The sequence below is a fragment of the Vigna umbellata genome, chromosome 6 (assembly GCF_029865625.1).
Source record: "Vigna umbellata cultivar VRB3 chromosome 6, Vumbellata_1.0, whole genome shotgun sequence".
Taxonomy (NCBI): domain Eukaryota; kingdom Viridiplantae; phylum Streptophyta; class Magnoliopsida; order Fabales; family Fabaceae; genus Vigna; species Vigna umbellata.
In genome coordinates this window covers 7200840-7216238 of record NC_142170.1, presented here as the reverse complement: position 1 = coordinate 7216238, position 15399 = coordinate 7200840, and the positions used below count along the sequence as shown (strand labels likewise).

Sequence of the window (15399 nt, the reverse complement as noted above, 5' to 3'; positions counted from 1 at the left end):
ACATTCATGTTGTGTAATATTTTAATGTGCCAAAAGGCTCAAAATAACATTCCACATTTAGTTATTATCTTATATTTTTCGAATGGATTCAAATAACTAAAGAAAAAAAGTATAGAAGAGGAATATGAAAAAGTGGTAGCTAAAGCTTTGAACTCAAATAACCCAAGATAAATAATAAATAAATAAAAATGGTTGCAGAAGGAAAGAATACATACTTAAATATTTGTTGAATTTAGGAGAGAAGTAGAACAAAGTAAATTGAGGTGTGAAAAGTTTATCCAAAGAAAAGAAAAAATATGTATTTGTTTTGGGGTTTTCTTATTGGATAATGATACTTTGACAATATTTTTTTGATAATATTTTAACATTATTTACATGTTATTCTATGATTGGTTCAAAATTACTCTACCATCAATAATAATAATCATAAATACCAATATGGACCAATCAGAGAATAACACGTGAATGAAGTTAAAATATTGTCAAAAAAATGTTGTGAAAATATCATTATAAATATTCTTCTTGCCGCATTACTTTACTTATGTCGTGGATACTCCACTCTTGTCATTATTTTCAACTACATCTTAATTTTTCATCTTCACGGTAAGTTTTAAGGTAGGATGACGAAAGAAAATCGTTATTTCGAAAGTTCGCTTAAAAAAATATTATATATTTTATTAAAAAAATCATTAAAAATATTTATTCCAAAATATATTTTAAATTTTACAAAATTAAAATCCTATTGGAAAATATTATTCCAAAAAGTTAGCAAAACTTGTTTTAAAATTGTGGTTTCCATGGTTCACATTCATGCAACAAAAGTATGAGGATGAATTTTACATCCCTTCTCAAATTTGTTTTCATGGTTTTGTACGAATTTGAGAATTTGAAATTGGTGAGAAGACAAATGAATTGATACGTGTAATATGTTAAAATATGAAATGATGGACTATTCATGTTATTCAAAAAGACGAAAATGATCTCATAAAAATAAGATTGTTCTTTTCAAAACATAATCAAAATTGATTCCATTGATATAGTATAATCAAGTATGAGCTTGAGAGAATCAATTTTGCATTTATAAAAGTAATAATATTTTCTAATTTATAAAAATGATTAATAATAATAATATTTTTATAATTTTAAGTAATAATTTTAATTTTATTTTAACATAATTTTTATTTTTTATATTTAATTTTATATCACATTTATATTTAAGTGAAAAATGGTAGCTATCTAATTTTATCTATTAAAATATTTTTTAATTTATTATATTATCATATCATATTCGTAAAATTTTCTTTCATCTCCTTTTAAATTCTTAAATTCAAACAATATCAAAATTTTCTCTCAGTTTCCCCGGTTCATTCACTCATTTCCTCTCAAATCATCACCCAATTCAAACACTTCCTAGAAGATTTATAAAGTAATTCAAAAGTCACGTCTACTAAAAATAAATTCTCATTTTATAAATTATAGAGGTGGAGTTAAAACTTACGCAGGTGCACGAAGAAAAAAACCTTAGTCTAATGTAATATGAAAATAGTGTCGGCCCAATAATAATTTTTCAATAAAATAGTTACTAAAGACCATAATTGATATTTATTTTATTTTACAAACCAATACGAAAGATAAAGAAAACGAAAATTATGCAGTAAATATAGACAGATTAAGTATTAAACAGGTTCATTACTTTTCACAGAAATTGATTAAAAATGTAATTTAATACTTTCACAAATTAGCTTATGTTAATTTATGAAAAAAACCTCATCCAAAAATGTTTTGGGGGAAAAAACTGTCGAGGATCATAATAATTAACTATTTTTTCTCAAATTTTGTTAGTACTATGCTGTTATATACTAATATCAATTAAGAATATGCACTATAAATTAATTATTCAATAAAATATAAGTTAAAATATTGTTTTTCTTAAATAACAATTATTTTCTATGATAAATCATTTTCAGTATTAAATAGAAAATAATTATTCATATGTAATAAATGAACTAAAAAGTGTGACAAATGAGTGTCTAATGGTTATGGAAACAGTGACAAGAATACAATTTTCTGAAAGGTTAACTGAAAGTAATAATAGCCATGTAAAGAGTGACTTTTACATAAAAAATAAATGTAGCGATTTAGTTTTAAAAAATAGCTTAATATCTAGGAAAATACAAATTAAAAATAGAGTGCGCTAAAATTATAAAAATCATGTAGTGTGTAAATATATTGCATTAGTTTTATTATATTACTGATATTAATTCCAAATGCATGCAAGTGGCGTGGCAGCAGAGAATGAAACACTGGAGCCACCTCACCAAAACCTAACCAGGAGAATGAAACACGCACCATCCTCATCGTGGCTCCTGTCTTCGTAGGGCACACATGCTGCGCCTTCAAAGGGATGAAGGAGCGACTGAGCTGTCTCGAGCAGATCAAGAAGGCGGAACTCGAGTACTGTGAGAACTACCTTATGACGAAGATCCAAGGTTGATGATGATGTTCTAAGGAGCGTGAGAACGAACGACGGCTTTAGCGAGGCGAAAGAATTCTATCAGATGCTAAGGTGCTGCCAGGAAGTGAGGGGCATGAACAGCCCCAAATGCCAGTGCCAAGCGTTGCAGCATATAATGGAGGGTCAAGTAGAGAAACCGGAGAAGGAGAAGCTGCAGATGGAGGAGAAGCTTTTGAACTTGTTCGTGAGTTGCAACTTTGGACCCATGGAATGCGACTTGCATTTGGACCCTCAAAGAGAAATGTTGTAGTATCGTCAATATTCACCAATAATGTTGGGAAACAATAAACTTGGTTTTTAAAATCATTTTATATCATTTAATTTGTTTATTTTTATTTTACTGTGAATATTCTTAAATAACTAATTCACGTTTTTAATCATTTATTTTAAAATAAAGTATTTATGTACATTTCTTTTGAATAATAAATTAAAATTATATACTTTAATTCATTATACGTACTTTTAAAACTTATTTCAAATGTTAGTTGATTTTTTAAATGAATAAATGGTTAAATTTGTTTATATTATTTTTTATTCTATGATTTATAATTTTATAAAATTATAATTACTTTATCATTTAATTAAATAAAATGTAATTTTTTTTTATTTAGCATAATTTTATTTTAAAAAATAATACATATTTAAGATCATATAAACAACTGTAATAGTTTTGTTAATTATCATCTTTGTATTAAATTATTATTTTTGTTAATATTTATTAATTGTCTTAAAATATATTATTAATCTATTTATATATTAGATGACTATAAGATATAGTAGACGTACATTTATTAGTACATTTAATAGATAAATTCTACTAGCAACACATAATAGATCATACTTGATTAGTATAAAGTTTAGCAACACATTAACACACACTAGATTAATATAATAAACTAGATTAATATAATAAAAGAAATACACAAATGAGATAAGTTTAATAATATTAAACGAGTTTGTTTATATAAAAAATAAAGATGAATTAGTAAGAAAAAAATATTAGTTTAATGATGTATATTAGATTAGATTAGTTTAAAGTTTAGCAATATATATACTAGTATAACAAAAACAAAAAAGATAAGTTTAATATATATATATATATATATATATATATATATATATATTAGACGAGTTTATTTATATACTAAATAAATATAATAAAAAAATTATGCTAATTTAATGATGTATATATATACACTAATAAAACGAGTATTAAAAAAAGAAGATGAGTCATTTTATATCTTAATTAGACTAGTCTAGAAACACATTAATTAGACAGAGTATAATAAAAAAATATTAAATGAGTTTGTTCATATAATCATTAAATGAGTTTAGCACAAAAAAAAAGTTATATGAATTATCATATACATTGATTAAACAAATTTAGGAATACTCATTAAACGAATTTGTCTATGCATTGATTAGACAAGTCTAACAAGAAACACTGGAATAGTTTGTCCATATATTGATAAAACGAGTCTCAATATTCATTAGACAAGTCTATTCATACACATATTAGACAAGTTTATTAATACACTTTAAATTGGTCTATTTATTCACAAAGTAAATGAGTCTCTATACATTGATTAAACGAGTCTAGTAGTAGACACTAGATGAGTCTATTTGTACACTAACTAGATGAGTCTAATAATATACTAGACAATTTTGTTTATATACATACTAGACTAATTTATTAATACACAATACACAAATTTGTCCATTCACTAATTATATGAGTCTGAACATACACTAATTAAACGAGTCTGGTAATACACATTGTATGAGTGTGTTCATATACTGATTACATGAGTCTAACAATATATATTTTTGACAAGTTTGTCGATACATTGATTAGATGATTATAGAAAGACTTAATAGCTTACTTGGTCCCTATGTTAAGTGGCTTTTTTTAGTTTAGTATCCGGTTTCAAAAGTGCATACATTAAATCCCAAAGTTGTAAAAGTTGTATGAATCAAGTCCCTCAGCATAAACGAAGTTAACTCCGCGTTGACGTTTCTATAAGATATGATCTTTTTCTTCTCTCTCATCTGTTTTTTTTTCAACTTGTAAGACATTTTTTTTCCTTTTCTCTTTCTACAGTTTGGAAACTTTCAATCTAACAAAATCCAAGTTTATAAGGGTCTTAGACATTATCACCAACAAGGTCTTTTACATCTTTGGTACATGCATATTAAATTTACATTTAAATGTGTCTACATTATAATTAATTTATAATGTAATTTATATTATTAAATTAATTTATAATGTAATTTATATTATTAAATTAAATATAATAAAAATTATATAACAATAATAATGATAATAATAATAATTATTATTATTATTATTAATATTATTATTATATTTTTATTATTATAATTATTGTTATCATTAATATTATATTATTATTATTATTATTGTATTATTATTATATTATTATAATTTTTATTATATTTAATTTAATAATATAAATTACATTTTAATTTTAATTAAATTTATTTTACAGTACTAATAATATAATACCTACATTTAGTTTGTATAAAAAATATTAAAATACCAAACATTTATTATTCATAAATAATAAATACTTAAAATATTAATTATTTATTATTTTTAATAAAATTAAAGCTGAATGCAACACCATAGAAATGTGTTTAGTATGAAAACTTGAAAAGGATTGGTGAGTGACAACATTAATATGAGATAATTAAACATTAATTCTCATAACAACAAAAAGAAAAAGAGATTTCCTATCATTGTGAAAATCATTAATATAGAAAGAAAAAGATGGGCGTTACAGAAAAAAAAAACAAATGAGAGAAGAAAAAATCAGATTTGATAGCTACATCAGAGTTAACTCCGTTTATGCCAATTTAAGGGAAGAAACTTGATTCATACAATTTTTACAACTTTGGGATGTAATCTATGCACTTTTAAAGCTAGGTACTAAACTGAAAAAAATCAGTTAACATAGGGATCAAGTAAGCAATTAAGCCTTATAGAAATATACATCAATGAGTCTTTTCATACATTGATTAGAATCACTAGAAAAAAAACATTATACGAGTATAACAATACATTACACTTGATTGTCCATACACATATTAGACAATTCTATTCATTCTCTAATTAGATGAGTTTGTCTAATCACTAATTAAACGAGTCTAGAAAAAAAAATATTAAATGAGTGTGTCCATATAATGATTAAACGAGTCTAGTAATACATATTAGATGAGTTTATCAATACACTATAATTAGACAAATCTAAAAATGTATATTAATTTATTTTATTCATACATTGATTTGTAGTTTTAGGAGTGTACCATATATATTTATGCATAATCTATCTTCAGTACTTTTAGAAAACATATTCTATATTTTTGTATATGTTAATATTTTTTATATTTTCTAAACCTATAAATATTTTTTTTACAAGAATTCTATTCAAAATTTAATTATAAATTTAAAAACATTTATTATTTGTTTTCTTAATTTCTAAATCTCTTTTAATATAATATATATTTATAAGCATAACACAACATACAACCAAACACCCATGTGTATAGCTGTATAGGTAGACACAAGTTTAAAACTAGATATGGTGGAAAAAAAATACTCTAGTATAGGTGCTTTTAAAATTTCTACTAAAGAATTTTAAGACTCACGTTCAAATGAAATGCTACACCTTTCTTTTTTTTTTTCTTCCTACACCCACATAAAATTCATAAATCTCAAATTACCCCTAAGGTAAAAGTCATTTTCTTTTAATAAATTTTAGATAATGTAATTCACAAAATATTTTTAGATAAATTGTTTTTTCTAAAATACTTAATCTAAAATAGATTTAAAAAAAAATTCTAGATTAAATATTTCAAAAAATATTCTCAAATAAAAAATGCCATGATTATCCATCCAGAACGCATCTTCCACGAAAGATTGTCCAACAAAAGCATAGTAAGCGGCTTTCATTCACCTTCTCGGGTCAACTATTGGCACCCCTGAATTAATTGTTTATAGTAGCACAACCAATACAATTTCATTGTACTGAAATGTTTACCACAGCATAAATAACTTCAGATAATATTTACTTTTTTAATTGCTTCCTAAAAAATATTCAATAAAAATAATTTTTGGTAATAAAGATTGAATATTTGTTATTTCTAAAGAAACTTTTCATGGTAATCAAAATGGAAATTGTTTTTTTAATTTTATTACGAATGCTACAAATAAATCAAAGATAACTTTAAATATGTTTGATTTTGACTTATCAAATAACAAATAGGATAATTTATAATTTCGTATTTTATTGATTTTTGAAAATGTCAAAGATTTAAAATTACTACAAGTACTGTTTAATGGGATTAAAACCGTGAGAAATGAAAAAAATAATAAAATTAAGATCACAAAAAACTATAAAAATTTAATTATCTTTGAATAAATTCTTTTAATATTTTCAACCATCGAGTTCCCAGTTGTAATTAGCATTTGAAAAAAAAATGAATAAAACCAAATCATTTCTAAATTTAGCAAACTGAAAATGGAAATAGTAATTTATAAGAGTAAATTATTTATAAGGAAAAATTAAAATGCTTCGCAAGTGAATCAAATAATTAAAAAGAAACTAAAATTTAAGAAATTTTGAAAGAAATTAAATAAAAATTATTTTTTTAAATATTCTGAAAGATATAAGTTATTTGAATTTTTCTTTTTTCTTTTTATTTTATTCTCACTTTACTCACAAAAGTCTGAGTCGAGTAGAGTAAGACTGCAGGTTGATTCAAGTCGGTCAATCATGAAGGTTCAACTGAAGGATTAGATGAGTTCATCGAGTCAATAATCGTGATGAGTTAGCTCGGATCAAAGGTCAAGATTAGTTGACCTTGGTCGATTTAGGATGAAGGTTTAATGAACTGATCTTGACATATCATACCTATTAATTTTGAAAGTTCTACAATAGGTGTACAATGTCTACCATATGAGCAGTTACATAAATCTAGATATAGAGTTTAATGTTGTTAACAGTTATGTGTCTATGAGTAGTGTGATGACATGTTTATGTATTACTTATTGTCTTGGTTGGCTAAAATTGAGAGAAAAATTGTTTGTGTTTTATATTAACATTATATTACTTTTTTTGTTTGTGTTTGTTTGTATTCTGTTTCTTTTATAACTATCACTATTATAACATAAGTAGAAAATGTGTATGTTCTGGTGGTGGTAGTATGTATAATATATATATATATATAAAATATGTATATATATAAAATATGTATATATATACTTTAGTATATAATATATATATATATATATATATATATATATATATATATATATATATATATACTTTAGTATGTATAAAAAATATATATATACTTTAATAATGTTATAGTCTTGTAATCTCTTAAAAAACTTTAACCGTATATTGATACAGTTAGTTTTTGAAAATTAATAACAATTGCTATGTTTATATAATTATTTATGTTGAATCTTGTACCAGTGAACATGTCTGTTTTTATATAAAAGATGTAAGTAGAAATGTCTATTTTTTGGTTGTTACAATCGAAAATGGGTTTTTCAGATATTCGCGTTTCATATAATAAAATATCCATGTACATGAGAATTTAACATTTCCAGAAACACTTTATGAGGTATTTAAAAAAAAGAAACGAAACATTCCTCTCCTTATTACGTAGTTTTGAAATATTACTTTCAACTTAGGACTAACTTATGTTACACATTAATATTTCTATTAAATTGTTGTAAATATTGTGATATATATATCAATTGTTTAGCTCTACAAATAATGTTAATTTTGAAAATAAAATGACGTCATATCTTTGTACAAAGAAGCCTCCAAGTTATAGTTGGGAATGCCCTAACAAAATGACATTTAAGTAATATATAGGTGGATGGAGGCAGATTCATAGGAACACAGCTGTTACTTGACGACAATAAATATCTTGGGGCTTTAGGCATCGTGTCCTGATTGTGGAACTCTTGGTGTTTAGTTGATTATGGGCATAGATGCATGCGTAGGTGCAAACACCATGTGGTACGATGTTTGGAACTTTGTCCGGAGGAGACTGTAGGCGAGTTGAAAGGTGGTTATCGTGGTTCATAGGGTGGCACGCGGCAAACTCTCCCTCTGGTGTGTCGTATGGTATTTATTGCTACAACCAGGTTAATATATTTGGTAATGTTATGGGAGGAAGGCATGGGGTTCAATTATTCCAACTCAGGATGCATGGCTTTTCTTGGAACACCAGTATAGTACGGAGGATACCCTTTGTTTCCATGGCTGCTAACAACTGGCTTCTGCACGAGGCGGGTCCTCCAAAACCATCCTCATACCAACTCGATTTGATAGCCCTTCTCAACTTTACTCACAACTTGTTTAAAAGCCCACATCGATTAGATGCAGTAGTGGGTAAATAACGGATATTTTCACACTATGCAGATGGCATCACCAATAATGTCTCGTTCCGTTTAATGCTGTCATAAATCAAAACGATGGATGGTTATGTTTGCCTGTGAATTTCTTGAAGTTGTTTTTTCTTTTTTATTTTTTGGATGAGTTTGTTTTTTTACTATTATTTAAGAAATGGGAAAAATTTGGTCTGACAAACTATAAAAGGGATAGAATTATAAATATTAATGACTTCTAACAGAAGTAATTATAAGGTATGTTTTTCTGGATTTGATGACACGGCATATAGGACTCCTGGATTTGACGGTATGTTTTTCTTTGTCGGTTTCATGCTCACGAATGGCTCAATCATAATAAGGTAAAGGCACTAGCAAAAATATAGTAACCTTTAATATCTGTTCTTTTTTGGAAAAAACAAATTGAAAATTGACATGGTACTGGTAATCAGAGTATCGAGTGATAATTTATTTTCAAAAAATAAATATAAATTTTGTTCTAAAAACAATCTGTTTATTTTTTCAATTTACAGATCCAGTAGTCCTTCTTGAGTAAATATAAATATTTTATATGCAGATTCAAACTCCCGAGGACTATTTAGTTATGTTTGAATTTATATATATATATATTACACACTATTTTCTTAGAATATATTTTTCTCATTTTAGCATATAGAGTTTGATGGTTGATGTAAAATATCACAAAATGATATTTTAGAAGTGATAGCAGTTTAAAAACAGTGAGACTTGATTATTTTAATATTAAATGATTTATTTATAAATAGTTTTGTTATAAACGAGTCTTATTATTTTAAAACATATAATCTTTCTAGAAATTATTTTTCTAGAGTTTTCTATCTTCTTTCTAAGAGTTCTAACTCCTTAGTTATCTCTTTGACGATCAGGAGGTACCTAATTGACCACGACAACGAGGTCTAGTTTGTATCTGATCAGTTTCTTCAATAGAGCAAGTAAGTTTCAACTCTTTTTTCTTTTCTCGTTCTTAATTGAGATCATGCTTAATGATCTCTTGTCGCATGTGAGTTGTAATGTCTTTTCCTAATTTCTTGTTGATCAGAAGTCCTAAAGACTCTTTTAGCTTCCAATTTGGTGTTATGTAGGTGTTTCTAGAGTTTCTTGTACTCTAAGCAAGGATTCAGCGTTTTTTAGAACTCTTTAGTTTCGTTACGAGGTAAGGAGAAGCTAGACCTTGTTTTAGATTACATTTATGGTTTGAATTTAGTATCTCTATGAATGATAAGATGATTTTAGTGAAATAGCTAGGTTGTTGCTAATACTCTTTGTGTTTAGATAATGATACATTTAGGTTTAATTGATTCGGAGGTCCCTATTTCTGCATATTTGCGTCAATTAGGTCTTCATATTTTGAAATAGCTCAATTAGGTCCCTATTTATGTAAAATTGAATCAATAAAACCCCGCCGTTAAACTCTTTGGACGACGTTAAATGTGTTGCCTAGTGGCATGGTGAGGTGACATTTCATAAGCACGTGGCAGTCATTAAGTGGAGTTAAATGATTTTAGATTAAAAAAACCTTTCTTTGGATTATTTAATAAAAACACACAATGTTAACCATCATCTTCCTCTTCACAGTTACTGCAATTTCGTCACCGAAAGCTACAGCCGAATCAAGAGCAGATCCTCCTTCTTTGCCAACAACTTCACCTCCTAAACGACATGAATCCCCTAACCCTTCTTCAGATCTGGAGAGTACATGTGTCGAATCGCGTCATCGATCACCTCTCTTTCCACAAAATGCACAGATCGAAGATCCTTCGAGAACCAACTCACCGTCCGCCGCTCCAACTCGCGCGCGTCCACCTTCTCGAGTCCCATTGCCTTCCGAGACGCCGTGAACAGACAGTTCCTGTCGGCCGACACCTCGCCGCCGTGTGAGAGCCGGGAAATGACGGATCTAAGATGGGAGGACGATAGTGGAGACGATGACGAGTTTCTGGAGCAGCTTCTAGAGTACGTCTTTGGCTTGGAGCTTCTAGAGGTGGCGCCGCTGCTGCTCTTCGAGACCGACGAAATTTTCCCAACCGCCGACAAAGGTCGCACCACCAACACTAGCCTGAACGACGAGATCTACGACTCTAATTGACTCCGATTTGGGATCCCCCATGGAAGCACTGCCGACAGCAAACCTTGGAATGGTTCGGCGATGGTGGTTGAATCACACAAATGCTTCCCCATTGTGATAGATGAATGTGTGTGGCTACATATTTCGTCTCTTTCACTCACCTCTCATTCCTTTTCTTCTCCCATATTGTTTGTAAAATCCAAATTATGACACAAGAGAAAACTTTAAAACTGTAGACGTGGTTGAATAAAAGCAAAGAGAAATGAAAGATATTTATTTATTTGAAATGTAACAGGATTTGGAAGAATGTAACTGCTACGCAGATCTGAGGCCAAAGATAGCATCTTTCGGTCCTTCAAAATTCAAATGCCCCATTGGGTATCTCTAATTTTTTGAGTTTTTTAGATTCTTAGCGAAAGAGCATGTCCGGGGCAGGCCAAGCCATGAGACCAAAGACGAGAGGGATCTTCGAATTTGGAGTCTCTTCGATTTCTTCGATGCTGCCAATGATGGGTACTTGGACTATACTCACATTGAGTCTGGTTTGTCTGCACTGCAGATTCCCCTTGAGTATAAGTATGCTAAGGAGCTTTTCAATGTGTGTGATGCTGATAGGGATGGTAGGATTGATTACCATGATTTTAGGCGTTACATGGATGACAAGGATTTGAAGCTTATTGAACGAAATTCTTGAAAGATAACGATGATTGGGTTAAAGGGGAAGGGGTTGCCAGCTTATTTTATTTTAAACTTAAAATCAAATAAATCCATGTCATTACCTGTTGTTGTGGCACGTGTTTATGAAATACCACCTCACCATGCCACCAAGCAACACATTTAATGTAGTTCATATGATTTAACGACAGAGGTTTTATTGATTCAATTTTACATAAATAGGGACCCAATTGAGCTATTTCAAAATACGGGGACCTAATTGACACAAATCAGTAGAAATAAGGACCTCTAAATCAATTAAACCATGATTTTATGATGTTGAATGCTTGATGTGGTGTATTTGCAACGTTGCTGCTGTCATGATTGTTTGTGATGAAGTTGTGTGATTATTGAAAATTTGATTCAAAGTGTTTGGATTGAAGAATAGTCAATTACTTAGGTTTTTAAGTATAAAAAGAGGGTTTTGATAGGTGACTTTGAGAAACAGGGGTTGGTGTGAGAGAACAACTATCTAGGACTGTGATGAGGTCATTTGAGACTTGCTAGAGGATTTATTCAATTGAAATTTGATACGGAATTAGAGGTAGTTCATTTTGGGGTTTTGAGGGCGTTTTTAGTGTAAAATTGAGCTTTTGAATAGTAAGATTGTGAGGTAATGGGTGGAAATTGTTTCGGGAAGTATGAAGTCTATTATGAGACCTATTAAGACTTGTCTAGACATTTAAATTTGTAAAATATAGTTTAAATGTGTTAATTGAATGATAGGTTGAGTCCTTTGGTTATTTTTAGTTCAATTTTGAGGTTTTACCTAATGAAATCTTGAAACAGAAATGTTTTGAGTAAACTGAGGTATTAGAGTATATTATCTGGTGTATTAAGAACTGTCCATGCTGTTAGATTACTGATATTGAGTGTTGCAAATGATAGAATTGAGTTTATGCACTTTTGAGTTGTTGAGTTGGTTTGTACATCTAATTCCTTACTAAATGAGCAATGTAGTACTCTATTGTCATCTATAACAAGTTTTTGTATCAATATTAGTGTTACAAATTTTAAATTGATCATTTGAATGTCTAAGATGCACCAAAACCAGAAAAATCAGGTTATTGTCAAAAACTTATAAGAATAATCGATTATTCTAGTGAAAAGGTCATCTTTTCTTCAATGCTCTCAGGAATAATTGATTATCACATATGATAATTGATTATTGTGTTAATCGATTATTCCCATCCAAAAATCATTTTGGCATGAATCCTTTCAGGAATAATAGATTATTAGGTGTGATAATCGATTAAAACATAAGAAAAACTTAAAAATTTAGTTTTTGGTTAAGGCGTCCTGTATATAGATTTGATGTATTTTGTTTGATACTTTATTTGGTTTTTTTTATGGTTAAAAATGAAATGGTGATGTAATGCTTGTTTAGTAATATCAAAGAGAAATTTTATGAAATTTTAGGCTTGAAGTTATGTATGTATTTGAAGTATGGTTGAAAAGAGTTTCTAAGGTGGAATTCTTATTGATGGTTTCGAAGTGGTGATATAAGTTTCAAAAGTGGAACTTCTTGGTGTGGTTTCAAGTGTTGTTAGAATAAATGCAGCCTCAGTCTTGGGGGTTATCTTGACACTCTAATGGTCTTTCATTCTCAAGTAGAGAAGATTGACACATGTGGTGAGAGTATCAAGATCTCTTAGTCTTGGGTGTTTCTAGTATAATCCAAGGCATTGAATAGACTAACCTTGTGAGTATGCTAGGGTGAAACCTATTAACAATGGCTTTGCAAAGCAGTAAGTGCTACCACAAGTGCAATTTAGGTCATTGCATGTTAAGATGTTTGGGTTGATGTGTTGTGTGTATATATATATATATTGTAAGACCCATAAAAAAAATATATATATATATATATATATATATATTTATAGTAGTAAATTTTAGTATTTTATTAGTAATAATAATTTTAATGGATGGAAAAATGTAAATTTTGGATATAAAATTATAGTAATTTTAGAAGGAAAGGTTCAAATTTTTGATAAACTTATTTAGTAAATTTTTTTTAATTGAATAGTAAAAAGTAAATAGTAAATAGTAAAAAGTGAATAGTAAAAATAAATTTTCAGCATTTGGATTCCTTAGCATGGAAGAAAGTAGTAGGTAGAAATTAGGATCAGATTTGGTGAGAAAAGGATTGAAATATTATTTTTAAATAATATTAAAATAATAAATAATATTAAAATATTAATGAATAGTAAATTTTTTTTTACTATAAATAGCCATGGGAGGGAAGGGTATTTTGCACCAAGAGAAGAGAAATCAAGTGAGAGAAAGATAGAGAGAAATTTTTAGTTGCAAGAAGGGTAGAGGTTCTGAAAGGTTTCGGAGAAATAAATTCAGAGCAAGAGACGTCTGGAATAGAGGTAGGGGAGCTAACCTTTATATGTTTTTATATTATGATTTAATAGTTCTATGCTTTTATATTATGATTTAGTATTGTTTTATTACTATTCATATATTGAAATTCTTCTGTGTGAATACTGTTAATGCTTACTGTATGTTAATCTATATTGAAATTCAGTGTTAATATTATATGCTGTTGTTTTGAATCTGTAAATAAGAAATTTGTTAAAAACTAGTTGAGGAACACTTTGGCTAAGGAAAGACTTGGTACTTAAGTTGTCCATTGTGACGCACCTCTCTTTCCTGGAAGTCTACTCGACAAGTTTTTAACTTAAATCCTATTGAACAGATTTTGTACTGTTAAATTATTATGCAATATATGTTGTTGGAATGGAAATGTCTGATTAATTCATGTTATTGTGGTAGATATGAAATTATGAATTATAATTGTGATTATTGCATTTTATTATACTGCATTTGAATTTATGCATCTGAACATGTTATGAGTAGTATGGGGAGATTTTGTAGGGGTATAATGTGAGTTGAGGAATATTAGTATGGTATGAGTCTTGTGGAGAGATTAAGTAATATTATGGTATTTGTGTATATGTTGATGTTGAGGGTCCCGTAGTTGGAGGTTATCCTGATACTCTAATAATCATCTAGTCTCAAGTAGAGAGGGATGAATTATGTGGTGAGAGGAGCAGGAGGTCCTGGTCTATGTGCCGGTTTTGGACATAGTGAGGGGATTAACCTTGTGAATGGTATGAAGTATTTTGAAAGTGTATTTGTAAAAAGAAGTAGAAGTCATTACAAGTGCATAACCTCCCGTGACCGCTCATCAACGTATCATCCGGATGAGTGTCTATTGGGTATTGTGGTGTCTATTGGGTATTGTGAGACGAGTATCTAATAGGAATTGTGGTATGAGGGTGTCGAACATAATTATTATATGATGTTTATATCAAGGTAATTATACATGTTTTATAAATGATTTGTTGCATGTTAGCTCACCCTTACTTGTGTGTGCATGTGAATGCGATGATCGTATAATGCGTGATGTTATACGGGAGCAGATGAAGGAATGTCGTCTGATCCAATGCCAATGAAGAGAGAGACAGAAGAATAAGCTAGAAGAATTCGAATTATATTTATGAGTTTATAGTTGAAATCTGAGTTTAAAACATGTGTAGACATATATTATCTATGAATTTATAAGTGTGAGATTACGGGATATTACCGTAAATGTAATGTTACAATATATAAATTATGAATTATCCAGCGTGA

General features: G+C 28.5%; 1 long non-coding RNA gene and 2 pseudogenes across 1 annotated transcript; 2 read left to right on the top strand and 1 right to left on the bottom strand.

The window, feature by feature from the left end:
• The first annotated feature begins 2033 nt into the window (after positions 1-2033).
• LOC124846583 (2S seed storage albumin protein-like) lies at positions 2034-2767 on the top strand (annotated as a pseudogene).
• A 7742-nt stretch (positions 2768-10509) lies between these two features.
• LOC148196699 (uncharacterized) lies at positions 10510-11156 on the bottom strand (annotated as a pseudogene).
• Positions 11157-14017: 2861 nt separating this feature from the next.
• On the top strand, positions 14018-15399 carry LOC148196698 (uncharacterized). Its single transcript, XR_015780430.1, has 2 exons — positions 14018-14132; positions 15189-15399. It is a non-coding gene; the product is annotated as an uncharacterized LOC148196698 (long non-coding RNA).